Source organism: Heterodontus francisci, chromosome 32, assembly GCF_036365525.1.
Source record: "Heterodontus francisci isolate sHetFra1 chromosome 32, sHetFra1.hap1, whole genome shotgun sequence".
NCBI classification, from domain to species: Eukaryota; Metazoa; Chordata; class Chondrichthyes; order Heterodontiformes; family Heterodontidae; genus Heterodontus; species Heterodontus francisci.
In genome coordinates, this window is record NC_090402.1 from 11,706,870 (window position 1) to 11,734,763 (window position 27,894).

Sequence of the window (27,894 nt, forward strand, 5' to 3'; positions counted from 1 at the left end):
ATCAAAAACCAGCCAAGATGGCAATGCCAACTGGGAAATAAAGAAGCCCACAGCCAGGCTCAAATCCCAAGAAATTGGCTTGTCATCACTACTGAGTCTCTAATTGGTCATTTTCAGCAACCATCTCATCAAACTACAAGCGGAAATGGTTCTGATCACAGCTGTCGAGAACCTCCTGAACCCACCGGACTGGAAATGCCCTGCCCTTTGAACAATATTTTTGGACAACTTGGTCCCTCTTGAAGGAATCTGCAGAACAGACCAATTATTCAGGGACTATCAGCAAATGTGAAGATCAGGAGGTTGAAAAAGCTTTTAAAAAAGTACTGTCTGAGGTCAAACACACTTCTACATTCTGCACAATCATTATCAGATTGTTCCATGTGTTCAGTGCTGTCACTATTCCTGTTGCAGAGGTCATCACTAGGCTTAACTCAGGAACTCATTGCATTGTGTGAATTAGGCCACAGTTCAGTAACAAACAGTTGCACCTTAATGCAGATAGGGTTACAGGTCAGATTTCCCTGTTATAACATTAGTTCATTTTAAGGACAGGCTGGTGCTATAATACATTTACAGCAGTGCAGTTAGAGTCCAGCAGGGCAAATATAACAACTGCACCCTCCAACTGTGGTCCTGGTGACCCTGTCCATCATTAACCCCCCACACCCCCCAACTCAAAATGCACTGCAAATGTCCCTGTGAACCCTGCATTTCCCCGCCCATTGTCAGTACAGGTCTGTTCGTTGCAGCCTTGCATCGATGCCAGAATGGTTTGGTTTCCAAGCTACAGACGCGAAGTGCAAAATTCATAAGGGTGGCAGAACTGTGACGTGTCGCACAAGCGCATCACCAGCTGGGGTGTGAGAAGGAGATGTTGTACAGCTTCGCCCATTTACCAAACACATCCTTCTTGGTGATGAAACGATGATGATCCCCTATCTTAGCTTGTTCGTTCCCAACGAATGTGTTACACTCATCAGGACCTTCCGGCTCATAATAATGATATGGCATATGCTTGGGCTCAGCTTCCCTTTTTGTAAAAGAAAAGAAATAGAGATTGCTTTTCCAACAAGAACACAAAATATCTTTAAATGCTGTTTCTCCCTCTACCCCACCTCGTGTTTGCGACAGTAGTTACAGGAACCAAGATAGTTTTCTTCCACCTCCCCACCTCCTCTCTACTCTTGATGAGGTTCCGTTCCATGGGCCCGAGAACCTTTTTCCAAGTGGCCATGCATGGGTCTGGAAAGTGAGCTGGATCTTTGGCTCCTGCTGGGGCCAGGTTCGAAGGCGAGCAGGGCCGAAAATTAGTCCTGCTGGCTGGCATGCCGATTCCCTGGCTCCATCCTGCCTCTGGGTCATTTTCTGCAGAGGCGGGATCAGGACTGGCTGGTCACCTGCATCGGCAGGGGCCAGGCTGGGTGCCTGGAAGCAGGCACCTGGCAGCAGGCCAGGGGGTTGGGGGTGTGGGGGGGCAGTGCTCCAGGCAGGCCTAGAGGGCCTTCCTGTCTGCCTGGGTGGGGGGGAAACCCCAAGAGCAGCCACAGCTTGCTCTGTAATGGGGTTCCCCCCCCCCCACCCCGATCACAGTGGTGGCCTGGCTACTGAATCTATTTGTTAATTAAAAGATTTAATAAAGTTGGATAGAGGGTTCCTCTATGTTGAAGCGCCCTCTCTCTTACTTACCACCCATTGCAGCCTGCTGCTACTCTCAAGCTGGAAGGTCTCTGATTGGCCCGCCAGCTTTGAGAGCCCACCAGCCACTCTTAATTGGACCTGTCTCCATAGAAATTAAGGGGGCACCCCCGTGAAAATCCCAATGAGTGATTAGATCATGGCAAAGCATCCTCTCGCCCACCAGTTCATGGGGCAAACTGTTTATTACTTAAAGTCGCAATATTGTCATCTCCCGGACATCTTAACAATAGGTTGCAGATTTGGTCAGAAAATCTTTATAAACATTGTTTATGCCTCAGTTGGAGCACTGGGTCCAATTCTGGTCGCCACTCTTTCGGAAGGATTTCAGAAAGAGAGAGTGGGTGAGAGAGGGTGCAGAGGAGATTTACCAGAATGGTACGAGGGATGAAAGACTTCAGTTATCTGGAGAGACTGGAGAAGCTGGGGTTGTTCTCCTTAGAGCAGAGAAGGTTAAGAGGAGATTAGAGGTGTTCAAATTTATGAAGGGTCTTGATAGCGTAATTAAGGAGAACCTGTTTCCTGTGGCAGAAGGGTTGGTACCCAGAGGACACAGAATTAAGGTGATTGGCAAAAGAAGCAGAGGTGACGTGAGAATTTTTTTTTTTACACAGTTTTATGATCTGAAAGGGTGGTGGAAGCACAGTCAATAGTAACTTTCAAAAGGGAATTGGATAAATGTTTGAAGAGGAGAAAAAGCTTTGGAGTTATGGGGAAAGAGCAAGGGAGTGGGACTAATTGCATGGCTCTTTCCATTAGCTGACACAGATACAATGGGCCGAATGGCCTCCTTCAGTGTTGTATCATTCTATGATTGTATGAAACTGTGCAAGTCACAGTAAGTTTGAAATGTTTAGTTTGGTTCATAGATGATGCAGGAATTACTTCCCTATTAATGATGTAGGAAGGTAGTTCATATTAGCTATGGATTAAGGATTTGTGGCCTCTCCAGAGCAATTGCCTATTGAACAAACACTCAACGTGTACAGGCCTCAAAGTTCAGCACTCTTACAAGGAAAAGGATTCAGAAAATTGCTGGAATTAGCCCTTCAAATGGAAAATATTGGAGCATTGCTTCAGTGATGTTGGTAATGCCACAAGGCTGTGGTAAGCTGCCACCTTGTAAATAGCAGTTTAGTCTGCTAAAGGGGGAATTACACAAGGGGAGACAGACAGCTAAGGGTTTTCATTTTACTAGGATTGGGGAAGAACAGGCTGGCACACGTTTGAGGGAGAGGTTTGGATTATCTCTGTTCACCAATTGTAACAGAACACGTGAAAAAAACATATTTAGAATTTCCTTACAAGAAGAAATACAGATCATCCCACCCCCACCCACCCTGAGATTATAGGGCACAGCAGAATTCAGACACCATTCCCACTCACTCTATATTTTATATATCATCTTATATTCCCTAGAGTTTAAAAGAATGAGAGATCTCACTGAATCATATTAGATTCTTTAGGGCCTTGACAGGGTAGATACTGAGAGCGTGTCACCCCTGGCTGGAGAGTCTGGAACTAGGGGTCACAATCTTGGAATAAGGGATCGGCCATTTAGGACTGGGATGAGGAGAAATGTCTTCACTCTGAGAGTTATGAATCTTTGGAATTCTCTACCCCAGAGACCTGTGGATGCTCAGTCATTGCGTATACTGGAGATGGAAATGGATAGACCTCCGGCTACTATGGGATATGGGGATAGTGCAGGAAGGTAGTGCAGGATAGTGGAGGTAGATCAGCCATGATCATATTGAATGGCGGAGCTTGCTCAAGAGACTGTATGACCCACGACTGCTCCTATTTTTCTTTTTCCCCCAACACTGATCTCTGCTTTGGTGTAAACAGCAAAGAAAAACACGTACCTGCAGTGATTGGGAGGGACCATTCCATACACCTGTACATTGTCACAGAGTTCAATGGCTGTCACCATAGTGAACCAGCCCGTGCTCAGCCAGGAATGGGATTGCTTTCTTCAGAGCCAAGCAAGAAAGAAAAGAAAATCCTGTTAATAACAACATACAAAATATAGAATTTACAGCTCCATCGGTTTATGCCAGTGTTTATGCTCCACATGAGCCTAAAATAGTAACTGAATCCAGGGAGTGCCTTGAGAGTTTACTTCCGCGGATTACCTGAAATTGCAGCCATCGAAGAAAAGATATTTGACAAAGTTCCACATAAAAGGCTTTAGTTAAACTCAAAGCTGTGGAGATTCGGGATAGATCTTGGGATTGTATAAGAACATGACTGAAGAAAAGAATACCAGGGTTACTTGTTAAAGGAGTTACGTTGAATAAAAGGAGAGCTGAGTGGGGGCCCCGGGATCAGCATTGGGACAGCTACTGTTTCCAATATGGCTGCATATAGTGACAATTATTCCCATCCAGAATGGAGATAATTGGATAATTCCCCTGTCAATCACACCTGGATCCTGCCCTGCTGTAAATGACTGATACTGATTTTAAACACATAACTTGTATTATGTAACTATCCTCTATTCACTGCATTTTACTGGAGAAATAATCCTGCTTTTATTGGGAGACATTGCTGTAGTTTCCATCATGGGCTCCATTTGCTGTAGTTTTTGAAGTCTCTTTAAAGAAAGCCTTTTTGCTGCTCGTGGCTGTAAATCCCGCACCATCTCCAAATCATTAGCTGAGACAGCAGTGTTAATTCTCACTGTGTTCTAATTTACATCAATGATCTGGATTCAGATACTCAGTGATCAAAACTGCAGATAATACCAAACTTGGAAGGGACAGTGGCTTCAGAAGGGCACAGTTCAGAAATTACAAAACGAGTTGGGCAAAATGTGCGAGTGGATGGAGCAACAGCAGCTGAAATTTAATGCGGACAAGTGTAAAGTAAGACACGTAGGAAATAAACTATTCAATATGTAATCCATGAAAGATTGTTGAAATAGCCAAGGACATGAAAGATTTGCATTTATATAGCACCTTTCATAACCGCAGGACATCCCAAAGCGCTTTACAGTCAACGAAGTTGTTTTGAAGTATAGTCACTGGTGGAATGTTGGAAAAGTGGCAGCCAATTTGCACACAGCAAGCTCCCACAAACTGCATTGTGTTAATGACCAAATTATCTTGTTTTTGCACTGTTGATCGAGAGATAAATATTCATCAGGTCACCAGAGAGAACTCCCATGCTCTTCTTCAAAACAGTGCCATGGGATCTTTAACATCCATCCGAGGGCAGATGGAGCCTCAGCTTAATGTTTCATCTGAAAGATGACACCTTTGAAAGTACAGCATTCCCTCAGCATTGCACTGGAGTGTCAGCCTGGGTTTTTGAGCTCAAGTCTCTGGAGTGGGACTCGGAAACGAAAGTGCAACCAACTGAGCCATAGCTGACTATCTGAAGGATGAATTTGAAAGCATCAGGGGTAGGTTGATGGGGGGGCAGTGGTGCGGGGGCTTAGTGAGGGTGAAAAGCAAGAGTCATGAACCAGAATTCCCACTCCTGATCACAATCTAGTGACACCTGTTGGGAAGGGCTAATGTGCTGACACTGGGCGGCACAGACTGTGGGCAAACATTGTCTATGCTCATGTATAAAGAATGGCCAGTGCGATAATGGAACCTTACAAGAGTTCAGAGCCTTCAGGAAAGGGAGAAAATTGTTTGGGGGGGTGGCGGGGGATGAGGAGTGGGGGTGATAAGGGTAAGAACATACAAGCCAAATATCCCCATTCAATAAATAAATGTTTACATTGGTAATGTACCTGTCTCTCCCTGTTTCCCTCTGAAATAAATCATCAAATTGCTGCATTCTCTTAGGAGAAATAATGAACACAGACAGGTTTGAGAAGGCCAAGACCACTCGGTGAATCAGTTTGTAGGAACTGCCTCCGTTCTTCTGCATTTTCCCTGGGGGGCCCCAGAAGATAAAGAACGTTTCCTGACTTTTGTTAAGGAACTCCTGGGGTTTCCTTATCACCCGGTCAATGCTGGAATGGGCGACAACCCGCAGAGTGGTTTTACTCCCAACGTCCTTCTCGTATCCCGTCGTGGGTGCGTCATTCATGCGGATGATGCACTCGGTCTTGTCGATTTCTGACCCTATCTCGCTGCCCAGTAAGTGGCTGGAACTTGTGATGAGAGCACACTGACCGCAGTGAAGGTTCATTGTCTGAAACAGGAGTAACATTACATCACTGAAGTTAAAGTGACAATTGGTGTCGTATCCGTCAGTCCAAGGTCACATCATATAGAAGGCAAGTGGATTAACAGTTAACGGGTGCATGGACAATGTGGTGTCCCGGACTGGTTTCAATCACTTGAAGGGGAAGCGGAGGGGGTGCTGGGGGAGGGGGGGTTGGAGAGGAATTCACCAGATTTTATTTTGTTCCCTGGGGTTTTTCTGATTTCTTTGCCTCTGCCGGGAGATCACACGGCTAATGGGAGTGGGGACAGTGTAGGAAGTCTCCAATTATGATGCTCCAGCCATCAGGAGTGTAGGGTAGGTTTGGTGGACCAGTTGGTCTTTACCGCCCTGTTATTTTTGTAAGCTCCTACGTTTCTCCATGCTATTTTACCCTTTGTATTTGTTAGCTGCTCTCTTTGCCCAGGAGATCAATGCTTACTGTGGTACTGAGACAGCACTGGGAGGACCCATTCACAACCCTAGTCAGTACGTTCGCTGATCTCATTGAATCAGAGGCTTGGAGGAGCCATTCAGCCCATTGTGCCTGTCCCACTCTCCCCCTGTTCTTCCCCCCCCCCACAGCCCTGCAAATCTTCCCCCCTTCAAGTATTTCTTTTTCAAAGTTAAGATTGAATCCGCTTCCACCGCCCTTTCAGGCAGTGCTTTCCAGATCACAACAACTCGCTGTGTAAAAAAAAATTCTCATCTCCCTTCTGGTTCTTATCCCAATGATCACATTCCTGTTGCTGCTCTGACTATTACAAATGGCATTAAGTGGTCCTTGGAAGAGGGGAATAATAACTAAACATGGTTTTTGTTCCTGATAGGTATGCTGTTCGACAGCATGTGTAACCGTCAGGTGAGGACAGAACTCAACCACTGATACTCATCGTCTTGGTTGACTGGGACATTGGGGCCCCTGGTTCCCTTGGAACTGTGCCTAACACAAAGGCTTCTTCAGGAGTGGAGGGAATGAGGAGGGAGAAAACCAGGAAAAATGTTCCAATAAACTAAAGATTTTATAACCGTCACAACAATTATTAATTATTGGTCAAACGGGTGACTGCTTTGAGAGGTGAATGACCAAACGCTCTCACATATTAAACCTTCTTACAACACCAGTACAGTACAGCATTGGTCTCCTTATTTAAAGGAAGGATGTAAATGCGTTGGAAGTAGTTTAGAGGAGGTTTACTTGACTAATACCTGGAATGGGCAGATTGCCTTCCAAGGAAAGGTTGGACAGGCTAGGCTTGTATCCTCTGGAGTCTAGAAGAGTAAGAGGCGACTTGATTGAAACATATAAGATCCTGAGGGGTCTTGACAGGGTGGATGTGGAAAGGATGTTTCCCCTTGTGGGAGGTTCTAGAACTAGGGGTCACTGTTTAAAAATAAGGGGTATCCCACTTAAGACAGAGATGAGGAGAAACTGGGGTCGTGAGTCTCTGGAATTCTCTTCCTCAAAAGGCAGTGGAAGCAGAGTCTTTAAATATTTTTAAGGCAGAGGTAGATAGATTCTTGATAAGCAAGGGGGTGAAAGGTTATCGGGGTAGGCGGGAATGTGGAGTCAAGGTTACAATCCGATCAGCCATGATCTTATTGAATGGCGGAGCAGACTCGAAGGACCAAGTGGCCTACTCCTGTTCCTAATTCATATATTCGTATGTCTGTGCGTTTGTGTGTAATTCATCCTTGTGCATACTGTTGATTTTTGCATATTAATAAGGCTTGGCCATTCTAAATAAACTCCAGCTCACTCATTTAAAACAAACGTCAAAAAGAGTCAGATTTTATTTCTGTGTTTGGTATATTGCCGAATTAACATGCCCTCTTTTACAACACAAGAGAAAAGATGCGTAAAGTGAAAAGCCACTGTCCAGCAGACAGGATGGTTTTCATTATCATATGTAGGGAACAGGCACCAGTTCTGAAGCATGAAAACGAGTTGGGAGGAAATAGTTTGCTAAAAGCCCAACCTTCCAGATTCAGAAGTTCCCATCTTATCATGTATGTGGAGAGATGAGAGAAGCGGAGATTGTTCTCCTTACAGAAGTGGTCAGTGGGAGATTTAATAGAGGTGCTTAAAATTATGTTTTTTTGATAGATTCTCCTCATTTACTGTTTCTATTGGTGGGTGGGTCAGTGACCAGATTTAAGACAACTGGCAAAAGAACCAGAGGGGAGATGAGGACATTTTTTTTAAATGCAGAAAGTTATGATGATCTGGAATGCACTGCCTGAAAGGGTGGTGGAAACGCATTCAACACCAATTTTCAAAGGGAATTGCATATATACCTGAAAGGAAAAATTTGCAGAGCTATGGGGAAAGATCAGAAGGTGGGACTAATCGGATAGCTCTTTCAAAGGATAATAGGCCAAATAGACTCCCATGTGCTGTATAATTCTATGATATAAGAGGGCAAGTCCTCTTTCCATGGTTGATGTCATGTGGAGGTTTTCTCCATCACAGAAAATTATGTATCCCTCTTAAATTGGGGCTTGTGTAGTTTGGGTCATGGTACAGTGATACCTGATGTGCTGGTTTATACTGTTCAGCCCAGCTCCCTTATCCCAAGGGAAGAATCATGAATCCACAATATTGGAAACAAAGAAAGCCAGCACACAATACGAGTCTTCTGCAACCCAAACTGCAGAGGCATCAAGTGGAAAAATGCCTCTGGGAAAGTGGTACTTTGTCCATGGTAGCCTTGCTTTTGTCCAGTTCCTACAAATGTAGTATGGGAAGAGGAAATTAGGAATTGTACAAATCTGAGCAGCTGACAATAGTGAAGGAGGCCTCCAACACACAGGGGGCAGCAGCTTCCTAACTTGATGATCTTTCACGTTCTGATTTTCATTCAAACCCAAAATTTCAAACGCAAAGTCCAAAGTTGGGGATGATAGCATAGTGGTAATGTTACTGGACTAGTAATCCAGATGCCTGGACTAATGGTCTGGAAAGATGCATTCCAATCCCATCATGGCAGCTGGTGGAATTTAAATTCAAATAATTAATAAATCTGGAATAAGAGCTTGTTTCATTAATGATGATCATGAAACTGCTGGATTGTCATAAAAACCCATCTAACCTTCAGGGGAGGAAATCTGCCACCCTTACCCAGTCTGGCCTACATGTGACTCCAGACCCACAGCAATGTGGTTGACTCTTAACTGCCCTCTGAAATGGCCTCACAAGCCACTCAGTTGCATCACACCACTACAGAAAATTGCACTGTGGGTGTATACATGGACTGCAGCAGTTCAAGGGCAATAAATGCTGGCCTTGCCAATGATGCCCACATCCCAAGAATACATTTTAAAAAACGTGCCTAACATGGAACTAAACCACAGAAGAGTAGAAATGTCTCAGAGATAGCTGATCTCAGCCACAGTGTCAGTAAGTGCTTCAGACAGCAAGTTCTGCTGTGACCATTTATACCTCCTCTAGACCTAGCGTTCTCAATCCTTTTGCTTCTGAGGCCCCCCTCCCATTTTAGAAAAATTTCACAGACCCCCCCATAACACAACACAAATGTTTTTAAGGCAGAGGTAGACAGATTCTTGACAAACAAGGGAGTCAAAGCATATCGGGGGTAGGCAGGAAAGTGGAGTTGAGTCCACAAACAGATCAGCCATGATCTTATAGAGAGGCTTGAAGGGCGAATAGCCTACTCCTGCTCCTAGTTCATAGGTTCGTACTTACGTATGTTCAACTTATTTAATATGGAACTTGAATGGTTGAATTAAGATGGGCTGAATGGCCGACCTCATCAATAATTATCACAGTCCTTTGGAAAGGCCCCAAGACCACATTTTGTTCACACTAAATCAATTCAGTCAGACTTGTAAGTGATGGTCCCATGGCAGTCAATGGGCGGGCAGCAGAGCAATTCCGGTACGCTATTCCAGGGAAATTTCTGAGTTTACAGTAGGGTGGGAAAATGTCCTGAGGAATTTGCCCCAACTTCCATCATAAAATTATGCATAATGTATCTCAGAAAGAGCTGCATGTTTCTAACCCTAAACAGAACTCGACTTAAGTGGAAATGTTCATTAAAATATCAATAAACACTCAGCTTTTTTTAAATAAAAAGGTTAGGGAAAAGCACCAAAATTCCCAAAGGCGTTGTTAATTTTTTATCATTGGACCTACAGTCAAACAGCATAATGCTGGAGGCCCAGAGGCAATAAAGGATGGCACAGCAAAATAAACACAGCTTCTACTGCATTCACTTTGAAAGAATTATTTCAGTATTTATTCAGTTTGCCTTCTAATAGTTATTAAATGGAAATCCAGTTTTAATAATAACGGATGCCAAAAGTGCTACAATGCCACACAATATGCAGCCTGATGTTTATGTCAGTTAGACAGTGATTCCTCCCCACACTGTCAGCACAAACGTCCAGCAACTGATTGATTTTCACATGTGCCATTATGCACTTTCCACGCATATTAATTCTTTTACTTTTCCCTCTTGTTATACCTGGCAGGCTCTGTAACAGTTCCTGTGTGTTTGGCTCTCAAGCTGCAGTCAGTATCTGGGTTGGGGCCAGCACTTTACCCAGCACCTCGATATCTTCGCTGTTATATATGACATGGAGAGGCTGTGTTGGCTTCTCGCCCACCTCAGGTCAGGGTAGGAGATCCCCACCACTCATACAAGCCTACAGACATATTATGACCGCACTGTGGACAACCTGGGCAGACGATGCGTGAACTACACTTGAGCAGGGTGATGGGCAATTAGGGATGGGCAACAAAAGCTGGCTTTGCCAGCGACGCCCACATCCCGAGAACGAATAACAAAGGCTCTGCGCTCCTCGCTCTCAATCCTTATTGGATGCACTGAGCCATTTTTCCACATTTAAATAGTCGGGGTGGACCGCCCCTCCCGATCATGCAGAGGGAGTAGGCTGTCCGTCTCCAGCACAGGCAGCTGAAGCCCTACCGGGAAATTTAAATATTTAAAAGGAAATGGAAATTTTAAAAATACATCTCTTTTTCCCTTCTACCACTCCCCCAATAACAATTAAATTATTTGCCCTTTCCCCCAAAACACTTACCTTTACCCTCTGATCTTCCCCTCCACAAAGTGCACAAACTTTCAACTACAAGCCTTCCCACTATCCCCTAAACCCATGACACTAATTTGATCCCATTCCTGCCACCCCACCCCCATACTGACAAACATATCTCCTCTCCCCACCACCCCCCCCCCCCCAAACTAATATGGCGTCTCGTTTCCCTGGACGGGAGTGCCGGCCAGCGGGCCAAAGATCACAGCGGGACATCAGGCGGCAATGAGAGTGTCATCAATTAATTCATTTTAATTTATTTAAATATGCAAATTGGGACCCCGTCGGTGAGCGGCGGGTGGGTGCTGCAACAAGGCCTCACCGCCGCCGGTAATATTGGAACAGGCCCTCCCACATCGGACTGCGTGGCGTGGCCACGGAACCCTATGCCTGAGAGAGAAAAAAATCCAGCCCATTAACTCTGTTTCTCCCTAAACAGATGCTGCCTGACCAGCTGAGTATTTCCAGCGTTTTCTCTTTTTATTTCAGGCTTTCAGCATCTGCAGAATTTTGCTTTTCATTGAGGAGAGACAACATTGGAGTTCGAGAGATGGTTCAGAATGGCAAAATTGGAGGAATGATACTAGCAATTGCCTGTGGGACTGAACTTGTAATGGAAGCCAGTGGACATTACAAAGTAATACAAGGTATCAACAGCACAGAAAGAGGCCATTTGGCCCAACACAAGCCTCCTCCCACCCTTCTTCATCTAATCCCATCAACATTACCCTTCTATTCCTTTCTCCCTCATGTGTTTATCTAGCTTCCCCTTAAATGCATCTGTGCTTTTCCCCTCAACAACTCTTTGTGGCAGGAAATTCCACATTCTAACCACTCTCTGGGTAAAGCATTTCTCTCTAAATTCCCCATTGAATTTATTGTTTCTAGGTGTTAAATTATTTCACCAGATGAAAAGGTTGGAGAGGTTTTCTAACCTTGTTTCCAACAGCTGGAAAGTAACCATCTTTTGTGACCCATTTCTTTAAACTTTAAGCCCGAGTGACAACATTGTAGACAAAACCCCCTTTGTAACCTAATGAGTTATTGCCACTGCTGGAACTGTAGATTATCAAGAGAGTTGTCAATGTGAAGATCGCTGTAGCAACCACATATCTTTCAGCCTGCAAAGAAATTGAACAAAAGAATGACTTTGACAGGGTATATATAGGATTCTGGCTTTAAAACTGTAATTGTGGCCATTTTATTCCTACAGACTGATATTTGAATGATTATTAGCAGTGAATTGTTTAGAGGGAACTTGGGGGTTGTGAGGGCTATGACTTATACCAATACTGTTTTCTGTTTTCTCTTCCCGCTCCCCTCCCCGCCAACTCCCACACATACATGGAAGATTAAGGTGTGTAATCCTCATACCGCCCTCCACTTGCGAGATCCATATTAGGAGTTCGGCTCCTCCAGTATCTATGACACTGCAAACTAAAACTACAACTTGCATTTACATAGTGCCTTCAACATAGTAAAATGTCCCAAGGCACTTCACAGGAGAGCCTAACACAATCTGGCACCGAGTCAGATTAGGACAGGTAAACACAAGCTTGTTTAAAGAGCTAGGTTTCAATGAGTGTCTTAAAGGAGGAGGAGAAGGAAGAGAGATTTAGGGAGGGAATTCCAAAGGTTAGGACCTGAATCAATGGTGGAGCGATGAAAATCAGGGATAAGCAAAAGGCCAGAATTGAAGGAGTGCAGATATCTCAGAGGGTTGTAGCACTGCAGGTTACAGCGATAGGGAGGGGCGAGGCCATTGAAGGAATGGAAAACAACAACGAGAATTTTAAATCAAGCTGTTGCCAGACCCGTAGCCAACGTAGGTCACAGAGCACAGGGTCGATAGGCTAAAGGCACTTAGTGTGAGTTAGGATATGGACAGCAGAATTCTCTTTGAGTTCAAGTTTACACAGGCTGCAAGATGGGAGAACAGCCAGGAGAGTTTAGGAATAGTCGAGTCCAGAGGAAACAAAGGCATGAATGAATTAAAAGGATTATATTCAGAAACAGAGGATTACTACATTCATAGCATTCATTACTACTTAGAAAAATGGTTTGTGATCACATTTAAAACCTCTTTTAATCACTTGTCCATTTAGTGGGAGCAATTATAACAGTGACAAAAATAATGGATAATGCAGGGAAGCTGAAATAAAAACAGCGATTGTTGGCAATGCAGAGACCAGCATCTGTAAAACCAGTGAATAGTTCAGCAAAGTACAAACTTCTCTTTCAGACGACCTGCTGTCTGTATCTCCAGCAGCTTTGTTTTAGAAATAGTAAATAGCTCACCATATTTTTCATGTCTTCTGAAGTTGGTAGCAGGACTAGTTCTGTGAATATTGCGTCCTTACCTTAAAGATGCCTGGAATGAAATAAAATAAAGGTCTGAATTCATTCAATGGAATTTTTTTTCAAATGGGCACAACTGACTGAATCAAGCAAACCGAGTCAGGCATTAAAGATTAAAGTAAAAGCACAATACTGTGGATGCTGGAAATCTGAAATAAAAACAAGAAATGCTGGAAATACTCAGCAGGTCTGGCAGCATCTGTAGAGAGAGAAGCAGAGTTAACGTTTCAGGTCAGTGACCTGCTGAGGTCAGGAAATTAAAACCCGACCCGAACCCGACAGAACCACATCGGACCCGAGCCTGACCCAAGCCCGAGTCCCTCCACTTTTTCCCACGCCCGATCCAGCCTGAGCCCGAGCCCGACCCAGCCCAACCCATCACCGGAATGGTTACCTACCTTGATTCCATAGTGCACTCACTCACTGTACCGCTTTTGGATGGATGGATAAAGGAAGCTGCAGCATGAGCATGATGACGTCATTGAGACACTCACTGTGCTGACTCTGAGGTCTTTCTCCTTGACATCCTGGACTCCAGCTCAGGTAAGTTTTTTAACTTTTACACTCTCCACTCCAGCGAAGTAAAATGCAAGATTTCCTGTATGTGTCTGACCCGGACACGGACCCGACCCGACACGAGCCCGAAAGCCGGACCCGGAGGAGCGACCCAACCCGACACAAGTCATCGGGTCCCGTCGGGTTCGGGTCGGGAAGCAGGCCTTTATTAAGGATCAATCCTCACTGTAAACCTCCTCCTTCCATATAGTACTAACTCTAATGTTATTTGGGTAAAAAGGATAACTCACAACAAAACTTCTCAATGGACTAAATTCACTTCTACATTCAGCACATCTGTATGAACTTGCATTTAGAAAGTGCATTTCAGGTTCTTAGGATTTTCTGAATCACTTAACAGATAACGAGTTGCTTCTCAAGTGTTGTCCCTTTTTTTCCTGGACAAACAAGGCAGCCAACGTGTGCACAAACACTAATGAGAGTGTTTTTAAAAATTCATTCATGGGATGTGGTGTTGCTGGTAAGGTCAGTATTGTTGTCTATCGCTAATTGCCCTCGAGAAGGTGGTAGCGTACCACCTTCTTGATTACAACTGAGTGACTTGCTAGGCCATTTCAGAGGGCAGTTAAGAGTCAACCACATTGCTGTGGTCTGGAGTTAGATATAGGCCAGACCGGGTAAGGACAGCAGATTTCCTTCCTGAAAGGACATTAATGAACCAGATGGGCTTTGATACTCCAGTAGCTTCACGGTCACCATTACTGAGACTAGCTTTTTAATTACAGATTTTTATTTAACTAATTGAAATTAAATTTCCCAGCTGCCATGGTGGGATTTTAACTTATGTTTCTTGTTCATTTACCCAGACCTCTGGATATCTAGTCCAGTAACATAACCACTATGCTACCGTACCCCGTAATTGGTGACCAGTGAATCAGTTTTGGTTCGGATGAAGGCTCACAGACTTGAAACGTTAACTCTGTTTCTCTCTACACAGATGCTGCCAGACCAGCTGAGTATTTCCAGCACTTTCTGTTCTCATTTCAAAGTTCCAGCATCCGTGGTATTTTGCTGTTATAATCATTTTGGTGTTGGTTGAGCAATGAAGTTTGGACTGCAGCAATAGAACATCAGTTCAAAATCCCCACATTTGCACTGGTAAAACCAGCTCCCTTATTTCACCGACGACAGTAGACACACAAAAGCGGACCCTGAAAGGATCATCTAATGTTGAATTTATAAGGTTGAGTTTGAGAACACGTGCTGTCAGGCGTGCATATCAAGGACATGGCATGTTCCAACTGCTTCTACTTGATGCTGAAACTCCTGGTGCATTGGAATCCACCCCATTTATACTGTTGGGAAAATTCCTGGAGCAGTGCAAAAACTGCAAGTGTACCAATCAATCACAACTTTCATTTTTGGTCATCAACTCCCTTGGTGAATGGGGAAACTGCATCACTGACATGCTGGGTGGGCTCAACCACCATCTGCTTTATTACATGAATCATCCTACTCTGCAGCCCCTGGAAGAACAGGGAAAACCAATGAAGCCAAGAGGAAGTTCCTGCAATAAAAACAAGAACTGCTGGAACCACTCAGCAGGTCTGGCAGCATCTGTGGAAAAAGAAGCAGAGTTAACGTTTCGGATCAGTGACCCTTTTTCGGAACTGGAAGTTCCTGCAGCCTTCCAATGTTTGAAGCGCACTTTCCAGCCTGCACAGGCAGCCAGTCTCCAAGAGGGCAGCCAGACTGATTTTCCCCAAGCACATCCCGTTTATGCCTGCTTCCCAACATGTTCTTTGGTCAGAAGCAGCAAGGGGAAACTAAGTTCCAGGAGAACGTCCGTGCCTCAGTTGAGAAGGCGGCGAGATCATTTTTGCCAAAGGGCAGCACCAGGCATCCAAGACAACTCTCAATACAAAATGGAAAGAAAATGAAATGCAATACCTTTTCAATGCAGATTGCTCCAACTGGGCAGCTTCCAACACAAAATTATGCCCCAAAACGTGTACAGAAAACTGCCGGTGCTCAGGACTCGGTGTCACTTCAAGGCAGCAGACTTCTCTTGATTCAGGAAGATTGAACAGAGAATGCTCACACAATGCTCTTCTGCCACTTAAAAACTGAAAGCAACAACAAAATAAACTGAAATGTAAAAGGCTTTTGGAAAAATCACACCATTTAGATTATTGATAAAAAGTCATTCGATTAAATAATTTTTTGTGGTGTCTTGACTGTGTTCTAAACAGGAAGCAGTCAAAGGCAACTTTAACAAGGACAGATGTATCTGTTTTCATTGCTGGCAGGAGGAACTGTTGGATCCCATCAGTTACAAAGAGAGACGAAGACCGACCGTAACTTTTAGAAACTTTATTGCAGTATATGGTTGTTACATTGCAAGGTTACAAAAGAATATGCAAAAGAAAGAAAAGAACATGTGCTCACTACAGCAAGCCTTTCTTATAGTTATTCAAACAAAATCAGTAACGCCCATCACACCTCCCCCCACCCACCCCCCCACCCCCCAAACTTGTTTCAGAGTGGTTTGCAGACTTCTATTATCAGTACATGATTGGTTCATTCGACTCAGCATTTTATTCTTGCATTTTATTTCACTAGCTTCCCATCCCCCCTCCTTGAACTGTTAGGCAGATTATTAAACAATAGGCTACTATTAAGCTATCTGCAACTGTCCTGTTAGCTTCTGCTTGTTATTTTTTTATAAATAGACTCCAGAGCTTCACAGTTAGTCTGTTAGCTGGTTAGCTTACTTTTGATCTATCCCCACAGGAGTGAGAACCACACAAGAGTGCAAAAAGTGTAGGTTTTTTGTAGTGTGATACTGCACTTCAGCACCCGTTGATTCTAAGCTTTGCAGAAACTTAAACCATACCCTCGAGCTGGAGCAGGCTAAAATATAATCTCCACATCTGTAAAAGTATTCTGCAAAAGCTGGGATCATTGTGGGCTGCTTGCATTGTGTACTCACAACATCAAATTTCAAAACTACTCTGAAAGAGAGAAAATACAAAGCATCTGGTCTCATGATATTTAACTACCTTTTGCTTGCAAGCCAAAATTCTGCAGAATGCTTTATAGCCTAACTTTAAACCACAAGCTGATTATCATGAGCTCAACCTTCCTAGAAGAGGGAGTGATGCCATAATATCCCTTGGTATAGACCGGCAATGACCACCTATGGCAAACGTGTGAAGCGGAATGAAGACTGGTTTCTATCTCACTTTGAAGAGCTGGAACCTATCATAGCCACTAAGTGCATTACACTGTTGAACTACAAGAAAGCCTCCAGCAAGTTAACATCCGTAGCACTTAAAGCAGCCAGAAGCGCTGCACAAAGAACAGCCAGGCGCTGCGCAAATGACTACTGGCAACACCTATGCAGTCATATTCAGCTGACCTCTGACACCGGAAACATCAGAGGAATGTATGATGGCATTAAGAGAGCTTTAGGGCTAACCATCAAGAAGATCGCCCCCCTCAAATCTAAATCAGGGGACACAATCACTGACCAACACAAACAAATGGACCGCTGGGTGGAGCACTACCTAGAACTGTACTCCAGGGAGAATGTTGTCACTGAGACCGCCCTCAATGCAGCCCAGCCTCTACCGGTCATGGACGAGCTGGACGTACAGCCAACAAAATCGGAACTCAGTGATGCCATTAATTCTCTCGCCAGCGGAAAAGCCCCTGGGAAGGACGGCATTACCCCTGAAATAATTAAGAGTGCCAAGCCTGCGATACTTTCAGCACTCTACGAACTGCTTTGCCTGTGCTGGGATGAGGGAGCAGTACCACAGGACATGCGCGATGCCAATATCATCACCCTCTATAAGAACAAGGGTGACCGCGGTGACTGCAACAACTACCGTGGAATCTCCCTGCACAACATAGTGGGGAAAGTCTTTGCTCAAGTCACTTTAAACAGGCTCCAGAAGCTGGGTGAACGCGTCTACCCTGAGGCACAGTGTGCCTTTCGAGCAGAGAGATCCACCATTGACATGCTTTTCTCCCTTCGCCAGCTACAGGAGAAATGTCGTGAACAACAGATGCCCCTCCACGTTGCTTTCATTGATCTCACCAAAGCCTTTGACCTCGTCAGCAGACGTGGTCTCTTCAGACTACTAGAAAAGATCGGATGTCCACCAAAGCTACTAAGTAGCATCACCTCGTTCCATTACAATATGAAAGGCACAATTCAGCATAATGGTGCCTCATCAGACCCCTTTCCTATCCTGAGTGGCGTGAAACAGGGCTGTGTTCTCGCACCTACACTGTTTGGGATCTTCTCCTCCCTGCTGCTCTCACATGCGTTCAAGCCTTCAGAAGAAGGAATTTTCCTCCACACAAGATCAGGGGGCAGGTTGTTCAACCTTGCCCGTCTAAGAGTGAAGACCAAAGTACGGAAAGTCCTCATCAGGGAACTCCTCTTTGCTGACGATGCTGCATCAACATCTCACACTGAAGAGTGCCTGCAGAGTCTCATCGACAGGATTGCGGCTGCCTGCAATGAATTTGGCCTAACCATCAGCCTCAAGAAAATGAACATCATGGGACAGGACATGATAAATGCTCAGAAATGCTCCATCCATCAATATTGGCGACCACGCTCTGGAAGTAGTTCAAGAATTCCCTTACCTAGGCTCAACTATCACCAGTAACCTGTCTCTCGATGCAGAAATCAAGCACTTGGGAAAGGCTTCCACTGCTATGTCCAGACTGGCCAAGAGAGTGTGGGAAAATGGCGCACTGACATGGAACACAAAAGTCTGAGTGTATCAAGCCTGTGTCCTCAGTACCTTGCTCTACGGCAGCGAGGCCTGGACAACGTAAATCAGCCAAGAGCGACGTCTCAATTCATTCCATCTTCGCTGCCTCCGGAGAATCTTTGGCATCAGGTGGCAGGACTGTATCTCCAACACTGAAGTCCTCGAGGCAGCCAACATCCCCAGCATATACACCCTACTGAGTCAGCGGCGCTTGAGATGGCTTGGCCATGTGAGCCGCATGGAAGATGGCAGGATCCCCAAGGACACATTGACGAGCTCGCTGTACACTGGTATCAGTCCCACCAGCCGTCCACGTCTCCGCTTTAAAGACGTCTGCAAACGCGACATGAAGTCCTGTGACATTGATCACAAGTCGTGGGAGTCAGTTGCCAGCGATCGCCAGAGCTGGCAGGCAGCCATAAAGGCGGGGCTAAAGTGTGGCAAGTCGAAGAGACTTAGCAGTTGGCAGGAAAAAAGACAGAAGCGCAAAGGGAGAGCCAACTGTGTAACAGCCCCGACAACCAATTTTATCTACAGCACCTGTGGAAGAGTGTCACTCTAGAATTGGCCTTTATAGCCACTCCAAGCGTTGCTTCACAAAACACTGACCACCTCCAGGCACTTACCCATTTTCTCTCGAGACAAGGAGGCCAAAGAAGAAGTAGTAGTAGTATAGGGATATAATGCAGAAATCATGCTTGCCAAAATTGGTTTGTATTAACTCTGCATTCCCAACAGTTGTATTTTTATTTATTTCCAAAATATACTTTATTCATAAAAATCTGTAAAAAATACATTGCCAAACAGTTTCAAACAGCACCAAGTCAAAAAATACAAACTGTGCAAAGGTGATCAGTTTCCTTCAATACAATCATGAGTTGCCTCACAACCCTTCCAATTCACATTTGTCGTGCCAGAAAAATTAAAAATTTTACAGCAGACAAAATTTTCCCGATACAGTTCGAGGGGTTTCCCATGGATCCAGCCCCTCAGTTCAGCTTGGTGGGGGGACCTTACACTGTGGTCTTTCCCCATTGAGCCTTTGCTGCGGCTGCCCCAAACTTGAGTGCGTCCCTCAGCACGTAGTCTTGGACCTTGGAATGTGCCAGTCTGCAACATTCGGTTATGGACAACTCTTTGCGCTGGAAGACCAGCAAGTTTCAGGCAGACCAAATGGCGTCTTTCACCGAATTGATAGTCCTCCAGCAGCAGTTGATGTTTGTCTCAGTGTGCGTCCCTGGGAACAGCCCGTAGAGCACAGACTCCTGTGTTACAGAGCTGCTTGGGATGAACCTCGACAAAAACCACTGCATCTCTTTCCACACCTGCTTTGCAAAGACACATTCCAGAAGGAGGTGGGCAACCGTTTCTTCCCCACCACAGCCACAGCGGGGGCATTGTGCGGAGGGGGTGAGACTTCAGGCGTGCAGGAAGGATCTGACGGGGAGGGCTCTTCTCACCACCAGCCAAGCTACATCTTGGTGCTCGTTTGAAAGTTCTGGTGATGAGGCATTCCGCCAAATGACTTTGTGTTGGTCAGTACATGTTGGTTGCATGAATCACTTCTGCGCTGGAATCCCCTCTGCTTTCCGCATTCAATGCAGCTGCAGTGCTCATCATCCGCATGGCAACCTCTCTGCAAAAACCCCAACTCAAATCAGGAGTGCTGGGGGCCATCTGAGAATTCATTGTGCATATTGGCATTATAGCAAACCTTTAATTAACATTACTGAGCAATTCAAACAATGTTACAGCCTTAATGTTAATGAATGTAAATAAGTAGGATGGAAAAGGAGCGATAAAACAATCAATGTCTGCTACTGCTTTGTTTCTCTGGTTTCATGCTCTTTTAATACCAACCTGAACTGACTTTGCATCATAATTAATATAACTGCCCTGAGATGGGCTAATGACCACTTATCCACACCACCTAGACCACCTATCTCCACCCCTGTAATGTAGCCCGACTCTGCCCTACCTCAGCTCATCTGCTGCTGAAACACTCATCCATGCCTTTGTTGTTACCTTTAGACTTAACTATCCCAATGCTCTCTTGGCTGACCTCTCATCTTCCATCCTCCATAAACTTGAGGTCCTCCAAAACTCTGCTTCCCTCACTCACACCAAGTTCCATTCATCCATCACCCCTGTGCTCATTGACCTACATTGGCTCTCGGTTAAGCAACGTCTCAATTTAAAAATTCTCACCTTTGTTTTCAAATCCCTCCATATTGTTGCTTCTCCCCATCCCTTTAACCTCCTCCAGCAATACAACCCTCCAATATATCTGCACTCCTCCAATTCTGGCCTCCTGTGCGTCCCTGATTTTAATTGCTCCACCACTGGCGGCCATACCTTCAACTGCTGAGGCCCTAAACTCTGGAATTCCGTCCCTAAACTTTTCCGCCTCTTTACCTCTCTTTCCACCTTTAAGATGCTCCTTAAAACCTACCTCTTTGATCCAGCTTTTGGTCATTTGCCCTAATATCTCATGTTGCTCGGTGTCAATCTTTGTTTGATAATGATCCCGGGAAGCATTTTGGGACATTTTACTACTTTAAAGCTGCTATATAAATGCAAGTTGTTGTTGTTGTTGACCTAGCTGCTTTCCACGAAGGAAAAGCAGTGAAAGAAAGACTTGGATTTATATAGCGCCTTTCATGCCAGAGGACACTCCCAAAGTGCATCACAGACAATGAAGTACTTTTGAAGTGTAGTCACTATTGTAACGCAAGAAATGCGGCCCCAATTTGCACACAGCAAGATCCCACAAACAGTAGTGTGATAATGACCAGATCATTTGTTTTTGTGATATTGATTGAGGGATAAATACTGGCCAGGACACCGGGGATAACCCCTGCTCTTCTTCAAAATAGCGTTGTCGCAACCTTTACACTCACCTGAGTTTCAGCTTAATGCCTCAGTTGAATGACAGCGCAGCACTCAATCATGGAGCATCAGTCTAGATATTTGTACGTAAGTAACTGGAGTGGGACTTGAACCCACAACCTTCTGACTTATAGTTGAGGGAGAGCTATCCACTGAGCCAGGGCTGATTAAATGATTCTTCTTTGGCCTCCTCATCTTGAGAGACAATGGGTAAGCACCTGGAGGTGGTCAGTGGTTTGTGAAGCAGCGCCTGGAGTGACTATAAAGGTCAATTCTAGGGTGACAGACTCTTCCACGGGTGCTGAAGATAAAATTGGTTGTCGGGGCTGTTACACAGTTGGCTCTCCCCTTGCGCCTCTGTCTTTTTTCCTGCCAACTGCTAAGTCTCTTCGACTTGCCACTCTTTAGCCCCGCCTTTATGGCTACCTGCCAGCTCTGGCAATCGCTGGCAACTGACTCCCACGACTTGTGATCAATGTCACAGGATTTCATGTCGCGTTTGCAGATGTCTTTAAAGCGGAGACATGGGAGGCCCGTGGGTCTGATACCAGTGGTGAGCTCGCTGTACAATGTGTCTTTGGGGATCCTGCCATCTTCCATGCGGCTCACATGGCCAAGCCATCTCAAGCGTCGCTGGCTCAGTAGTGTGTATAAGCTGGGGATGTTGGCTGCCTCGAGGACTTCTGTGTTGGAGATACAGTCCTGCCACCTGATGCCAAGGATTCTCCAGAGGCAGCGAAGATGGAATGAATTGAGACGTCGCTCTTGGCTGACTTACGTTGTCCAGGCCTCGCTGCCATAGAGCAAGGTACTGAGGGCACAGGCTTGAAACACTCGGACTTTTGTGTTCCGTGTCAGTGCGCCATTTTCCCACACTCTCTTGGCCAGTCTGGACATAGCAGTGGAAACCTTTCCCATGCGCTTGTTGATTTCTGCATCTAGAGACAGGTTACTGGTGATAATTGAGCCTAGGTAGGTGAACTCTTGAACCACTTCCAGAGCGTGGTCGCCGATATTGATTGATGGAGCATTTCTGATGTCCTGTCCCATGACGGTCGTCTTCTTGAGGTTGATGATTAGGCCAAATTCATTGCAGGCAGCCACAATCCTGTCGATGAGTCTCTGCAGACACTCTTCAGTGTGAGATGTTGATGCAGCATCGTCAGCAAAGAGGAGTTCCCTGATGAGGACGTTCCGTACTTTGGTCTTTGCTCTTAGACGGGCAAGGTTGAACAACCTGCCACCCGATGTTGTGTGGAGGAATATTCCTTCTTCTGAAGACTTGAACGCATGTGAGAGCAGCAGGGAGAAGAAGATCCCAAACAGTGTAGGTGCGAGAACACAGCCCTGTTTCACGCCACTCAGGATAGGAAAGGGGTCTGATGAGGCGACGCTATGCTGAATTGTGCCTTTCATATTGTATGGAATGAGGTGATGATACTTAGTAGCTTTGGTGGACATCCGATCTTTCCTAGTAGCTTCCACAGTGTGGACTGCGACACCGACCATTCCCTGGTGTGCAGCAACGTTAGACTCAAACCAAAGAAGCTGCATCACTCCAAGCAGAAGGGCCACCCACGCATCAACACTAGCAGAATCTCTCATCCACAGCTGTTACATAGGTTTCTAAATTCACTTGAAAAAGCCCTTCAAAACACACCTACAGGGGATGCAGAGACCAAGTGGGCCCACATCAGAGACGCCATCTATGACTCAGCAATGACCACCTGTGGCAAACGTGTGAAGCGGAAAGTAGACTGGTTTCAATCTCACTTTGAAGAGCTGGAACCTGTCACAGCCGTTAAGCGTATTGCACTGTTGAACTACAAGAAAGCCCCCAGCGAGTTAACACTTAAAGCAGCCAGAAGCGCTGCACAAAGAACAGCCAGGCGCTGCGCAAAATGATTAATAGACACTTAAAAAATAGTGGGACTCCCCTTTAAACGGTGTAACAGGCTCTTCACAGCCCACTGAGGATAGGCTGAATAATTAAAGAAACAAAAAGGACATGTCAAACAGTTAGCAGTCTCAAACTGGTAAAACAATACAAACACAAAGACATTATTCTTTAATTAAACCTTTAAGGCTGTTTTTTCCAAAAAGGGGATAATGCACGGGAAATTAATTTTACCCCCAAAATGCCCAAATTTATATTTTAAAATCATCACCATAAGCCCACTGAACATGGTGATGCAATACAACAAAACTGGAAAGAGAAATGTTAGCACTCAAAGGGTTACAATACAGAAGCACCACATTAAACCATGCCAGCAAATTCATGCAGTGATCAAGAAAATCTTTCTGTATGCTTTTAATATGTAAATCGGTCTTAGTTTCAGTCTCACTCAACGTAGGCTACATTGAACAATATGGAGAATAATTGATGACTGGGCGAGTAATGCTCTTGAACATTGACACTAACACACAGAGTTTACACACAGAAACTATGCCCTCACAGCTGTTAAATCTTACGTGTGGGATCATCCATCACAAGACATGCTCCAGGGACATTCCTTGCAACAAACATCAATTAACATGGGTAAAAACAAAATATGCCCATCACATGGAGGGCAGCCAAGTGGTATCAAAGTATTGTCTCTTCCCTCTATCTCTCACCCACTCCACCCCAACTTTCTCCTGTTCCTCTTTCTCCTCGTGCATTGAAAGAAAGCAAATTAACTATCAGGAATTGGCAAGCATCTGTAAGATTGCAATTCCACAGAAGGAATGGTTTTCCAGAAGAGTTGGCAAGGCTGTATCCTGCACTTCCTATGTCTGTCACCATAACTAGAATTCTTTTCTCATGACATATTGTCACTACAATGTCACAGACTCTCTTCCCCCTCCCAACACTCTGCCTGCTATGAAAACTCTCTCGCTCACCCTCACATGACATTATTTTGGACGTCTGGACTCGAGCATCTTAGAATGTTACAGCAAGGCGGCATCGAGACTGTACCTTGTTTTTTCTCCACAATCCACCTAGTCTAATCCCACTTTTCTGAATGGTTCCCAAACACTATAAAATTCTTTTCTCAAACAACCATCTGATTCCTTTATCAAAGTGCTTGTGGGTGTTGCTTCAATTACTGTTTGTGCCGGAAAATTTCATATTCTAACCATCCCCTGTTGAAAGAAAAAGTTTTTAATCTTGCCTTTAATTCTTTTTACAATTATTTTAAAATTTAACATTTTGCTGATCAATGGAAATTATGAATCATTATTTTCCAATCATAACCCTTCATAATCTTGAAGACATCCATCAGGTCAGCCTTCAACCATTCAACTCCAACACAAAAAGCACCAACTTCTACATAACTGTAACCCTTCATTCCTGGTGACATCCTAGTGCATCGTGGATCTGTGATTCTGCGCTCGGAGAGGGGAGCAGTGTTCGCTGGGGGTACACGTTGGGAAATCTCCCAAGATCCTTTCCCTGCAGGGGCCCCCACCCTACTGGCAGTGCCAAATCACCCTTATGAACAAGGTGGTATAACTTCCATTGAAGGCTCACAGTATCATCATATACATCTGTTTTATTACTGATTACTGATGAGGGGTGGGGCAGTGCAGGATTGGGTGGGCAGTGTTGCAGGTAGCAAACATATGCGTTTAGCACCCATGCATGGTACCAAAGTGGCTTGTCACGTGGTTTTCCTTTCTGGACCTTCTCTTAACATTTGAGGAAATCCGCAGTTGCACGGGAATGTTGAGCATGTGACCTTTTACAGCATTTGTGCAAATCTGGTAAAAGTGATTCCACGGTCTGACTGGGCTTTGGATCTCATTTGTAAACAGTGGGGGTTTATTCTCAATCCCAACAGTAAATAATCTAATCAAACTTTAATGTTTACCAGGAGAAGCCACTTGAAATATTGGGTGGCCACATTACGTTGCTGTGAAGTAATTTCTGCTTTGAAGAAGTAGAAATTTATTTTAACATTTTGAGAGTCTGGCTGTTCCCATGTCTTGGGTGCAGTGCGAACACATGCGAGCAGAGGGAGTGTGATCCGCAGCCTGGTGCATTATTTGGACGTTGCCAGCTGTAAACCAAGTGCTGCAGCTCCCAGCTTGAGACTGATAATGCAGTATAACTTCAGTCATGGGCCTGCACTGTTTGTTTTTAAACTTCCTACTAGTATGTCTTGGAATTATTCCGTTACTTTGTGTTTTTCCAACAAATGCCTGTAAGAAACATTTCTTTTTTAAAGAGTGGGTGTCACGCGATTGAAATTGTTTTTAAACTTATACAAAAGTTTGTCAAGTGTAGATATATAACAAGGCATTTATAGAAACTTCACCTGTTTATTAACACATTAATTATGATTCCCTACTCACACCCACAAAGTACAATTCTCTTCACGTGACAAAAATATTCCCTGAGATTATTCCCAAGGAACACTATGTGCTGTTTGTGAATTATGTTATCAAATGTGTTCACACACTGAAGCATCACTGTTGTCGGGTGAAGTAGCAGAAAAGCTACACTAGGTACACTAGGATGTCACCAGGGATGAAGGGTTACGGTTATGCAGATGTTGGTGTATTTTTGTGTTGCTGTTGAGCCGTTGAAGGGTGACCTAATGAATGTCTTCAAGATTATGAAGGGTTATTGGAAAATGCAGCTATAATCATACAGCACAAAAGCAGACATTTCACCATAGATAACTATATCTATGATAACCTTCATCCTATGCATCATCCTGGACTTCAAGATAGATATATCTATTTACAAAATTTCCAGACCTATAAATCATAGATGCATATCTCACAGGAAACGACCATTCAGTCCATTATACCCGTACAGGATCTTTGAAAGATCTATCCAATGAATCACTCTTTCCCCATAGCTCTCCGAACTTTTTCTTTTCAAATATATATCCAATTCAAGTATATAACCGATCCCAGATCCTAACAACTCATTGTGTAAAATAAATTCTGCTCATCTCCCCTCTAGCTCTTCTGCCAATCATCTGAAATCTGTGTCCTTCAGTTGCTGAGCCACCTGCCAGTCAAAACAGTTTATCCCCATCAAAACCTTTCATGGAGTAGTGTAAATGAATTATTGCTGCCAACAACTCTACCCCCATAACACTAAAAACATGAAGATCAATGAGACAAATTGTTATGGACAAATTAGAGATCGGAAAAATTAAACATACATATTTATGCTCCATAAAATAACAGGTTCTGTGGAGAGAGTCAAACACTCCCATAGTTTATGAATTCACCACAGCAATTCATCAGATTTACAACTCGACAGGTTGCTTTGCAGAACCCATTAGTGTCCACATAACTTACTGCCTACACAGTAATTCTGTGATCAAGCTTTTACATCGCATCCCACTTTAATCAGAGCCAGCGACAAACCCAGAACAAAGCTTGCCTGGCAGAACCTGAATGCTGCTTTGATGAGTGCCGTATATTGGGGGTACCTACAAAGCAAGAAAACAACCAAGCTCCACTTCACCGAGACGCCCCTCAAACCTGTGCGACAGTGAAGCTGAGAAATCAGGACTGCATTCAAAATAAGCAAACTCTCTTTCAGATAGCATGATCCAGAGGGCAGGATAATTATGCTAGCTGGCGGCCCAAGAAATCCCAGGGATTCATTGAGTGCAATAATCAATAGACCAATTTAACCTTGTTATAACACATTTATTTCAGGACCTGATTGTGGTGGGTTGGGTGGGACTGTGTGAAGTGAGACTTAACAACTTTTGCAGAAGTTTTCCCCAGTAGCTGAAAGTATTTCAACATTACCTTTGCGTGGGTTTCCTCCGGGTGCTCCGGTTTCCTCCCACAGCCAAAAGACTTGCAGGTTGATAGGTAAATTGGCCATTATAAATTGCCCCTAGTATAGGTGGGGGAATGTAGGGACAGGTGAGGATGTGGTAGGAATATGGGATTAGTGTAGGATTAGTATAAATGGGTGGTTAATGGTCGGCACAGACTCGGTCGGCCGAAGGTTCTGTTTCAGTGCTGTATTTCTAAATAAATAAATAAAAAAATAAAGCTAATAGCAGCTGGCTCAAAAATGGCATTGGCAAAGGCTTCTGCCTATGAGAAATTAAACAGAGAAACTGAAGAGAAAATACAGATTCAGAGCCCCAAAAGTAAAAGCAGTACATGGGAGGGGGTGAGGAAAATGTCATGGCAGAGACTGCATAAACAAATCTCTTTACTATATAAAGTAAGTCTTACGTTTTGCAGTCATAGTTGTAGCTTGTTTTCCTATCGTGGCCACGGCATCTCCACAGGTAAATGTTACTTTACGAAAAGTAACTTCCAGTTTACGTTTACAATATTCATTTGCTAATACTGCTGCTGAGGGTTTGGATTCAGTTACATCACTAAATACCCAGATCAAATTTCAAACACAAAGCACTAAAAGAAA

The 27,894-nt window shown here is 44.4% G+C and overlaps 1 pseudogene; it reads right to left on the reverse strand.

The window, feature by feature from the left end:
* On the reverse strand, nucleotides 1-27,783 carry LOC137347413 (alpha-N-acetylgalactosaminide alpha-2,6-sialyltransferase 6-like; annotated as a pseudogene).
* Between the last annotated feature and the right edge of the window lie 111 nt (nucleotides 27,784-27,894).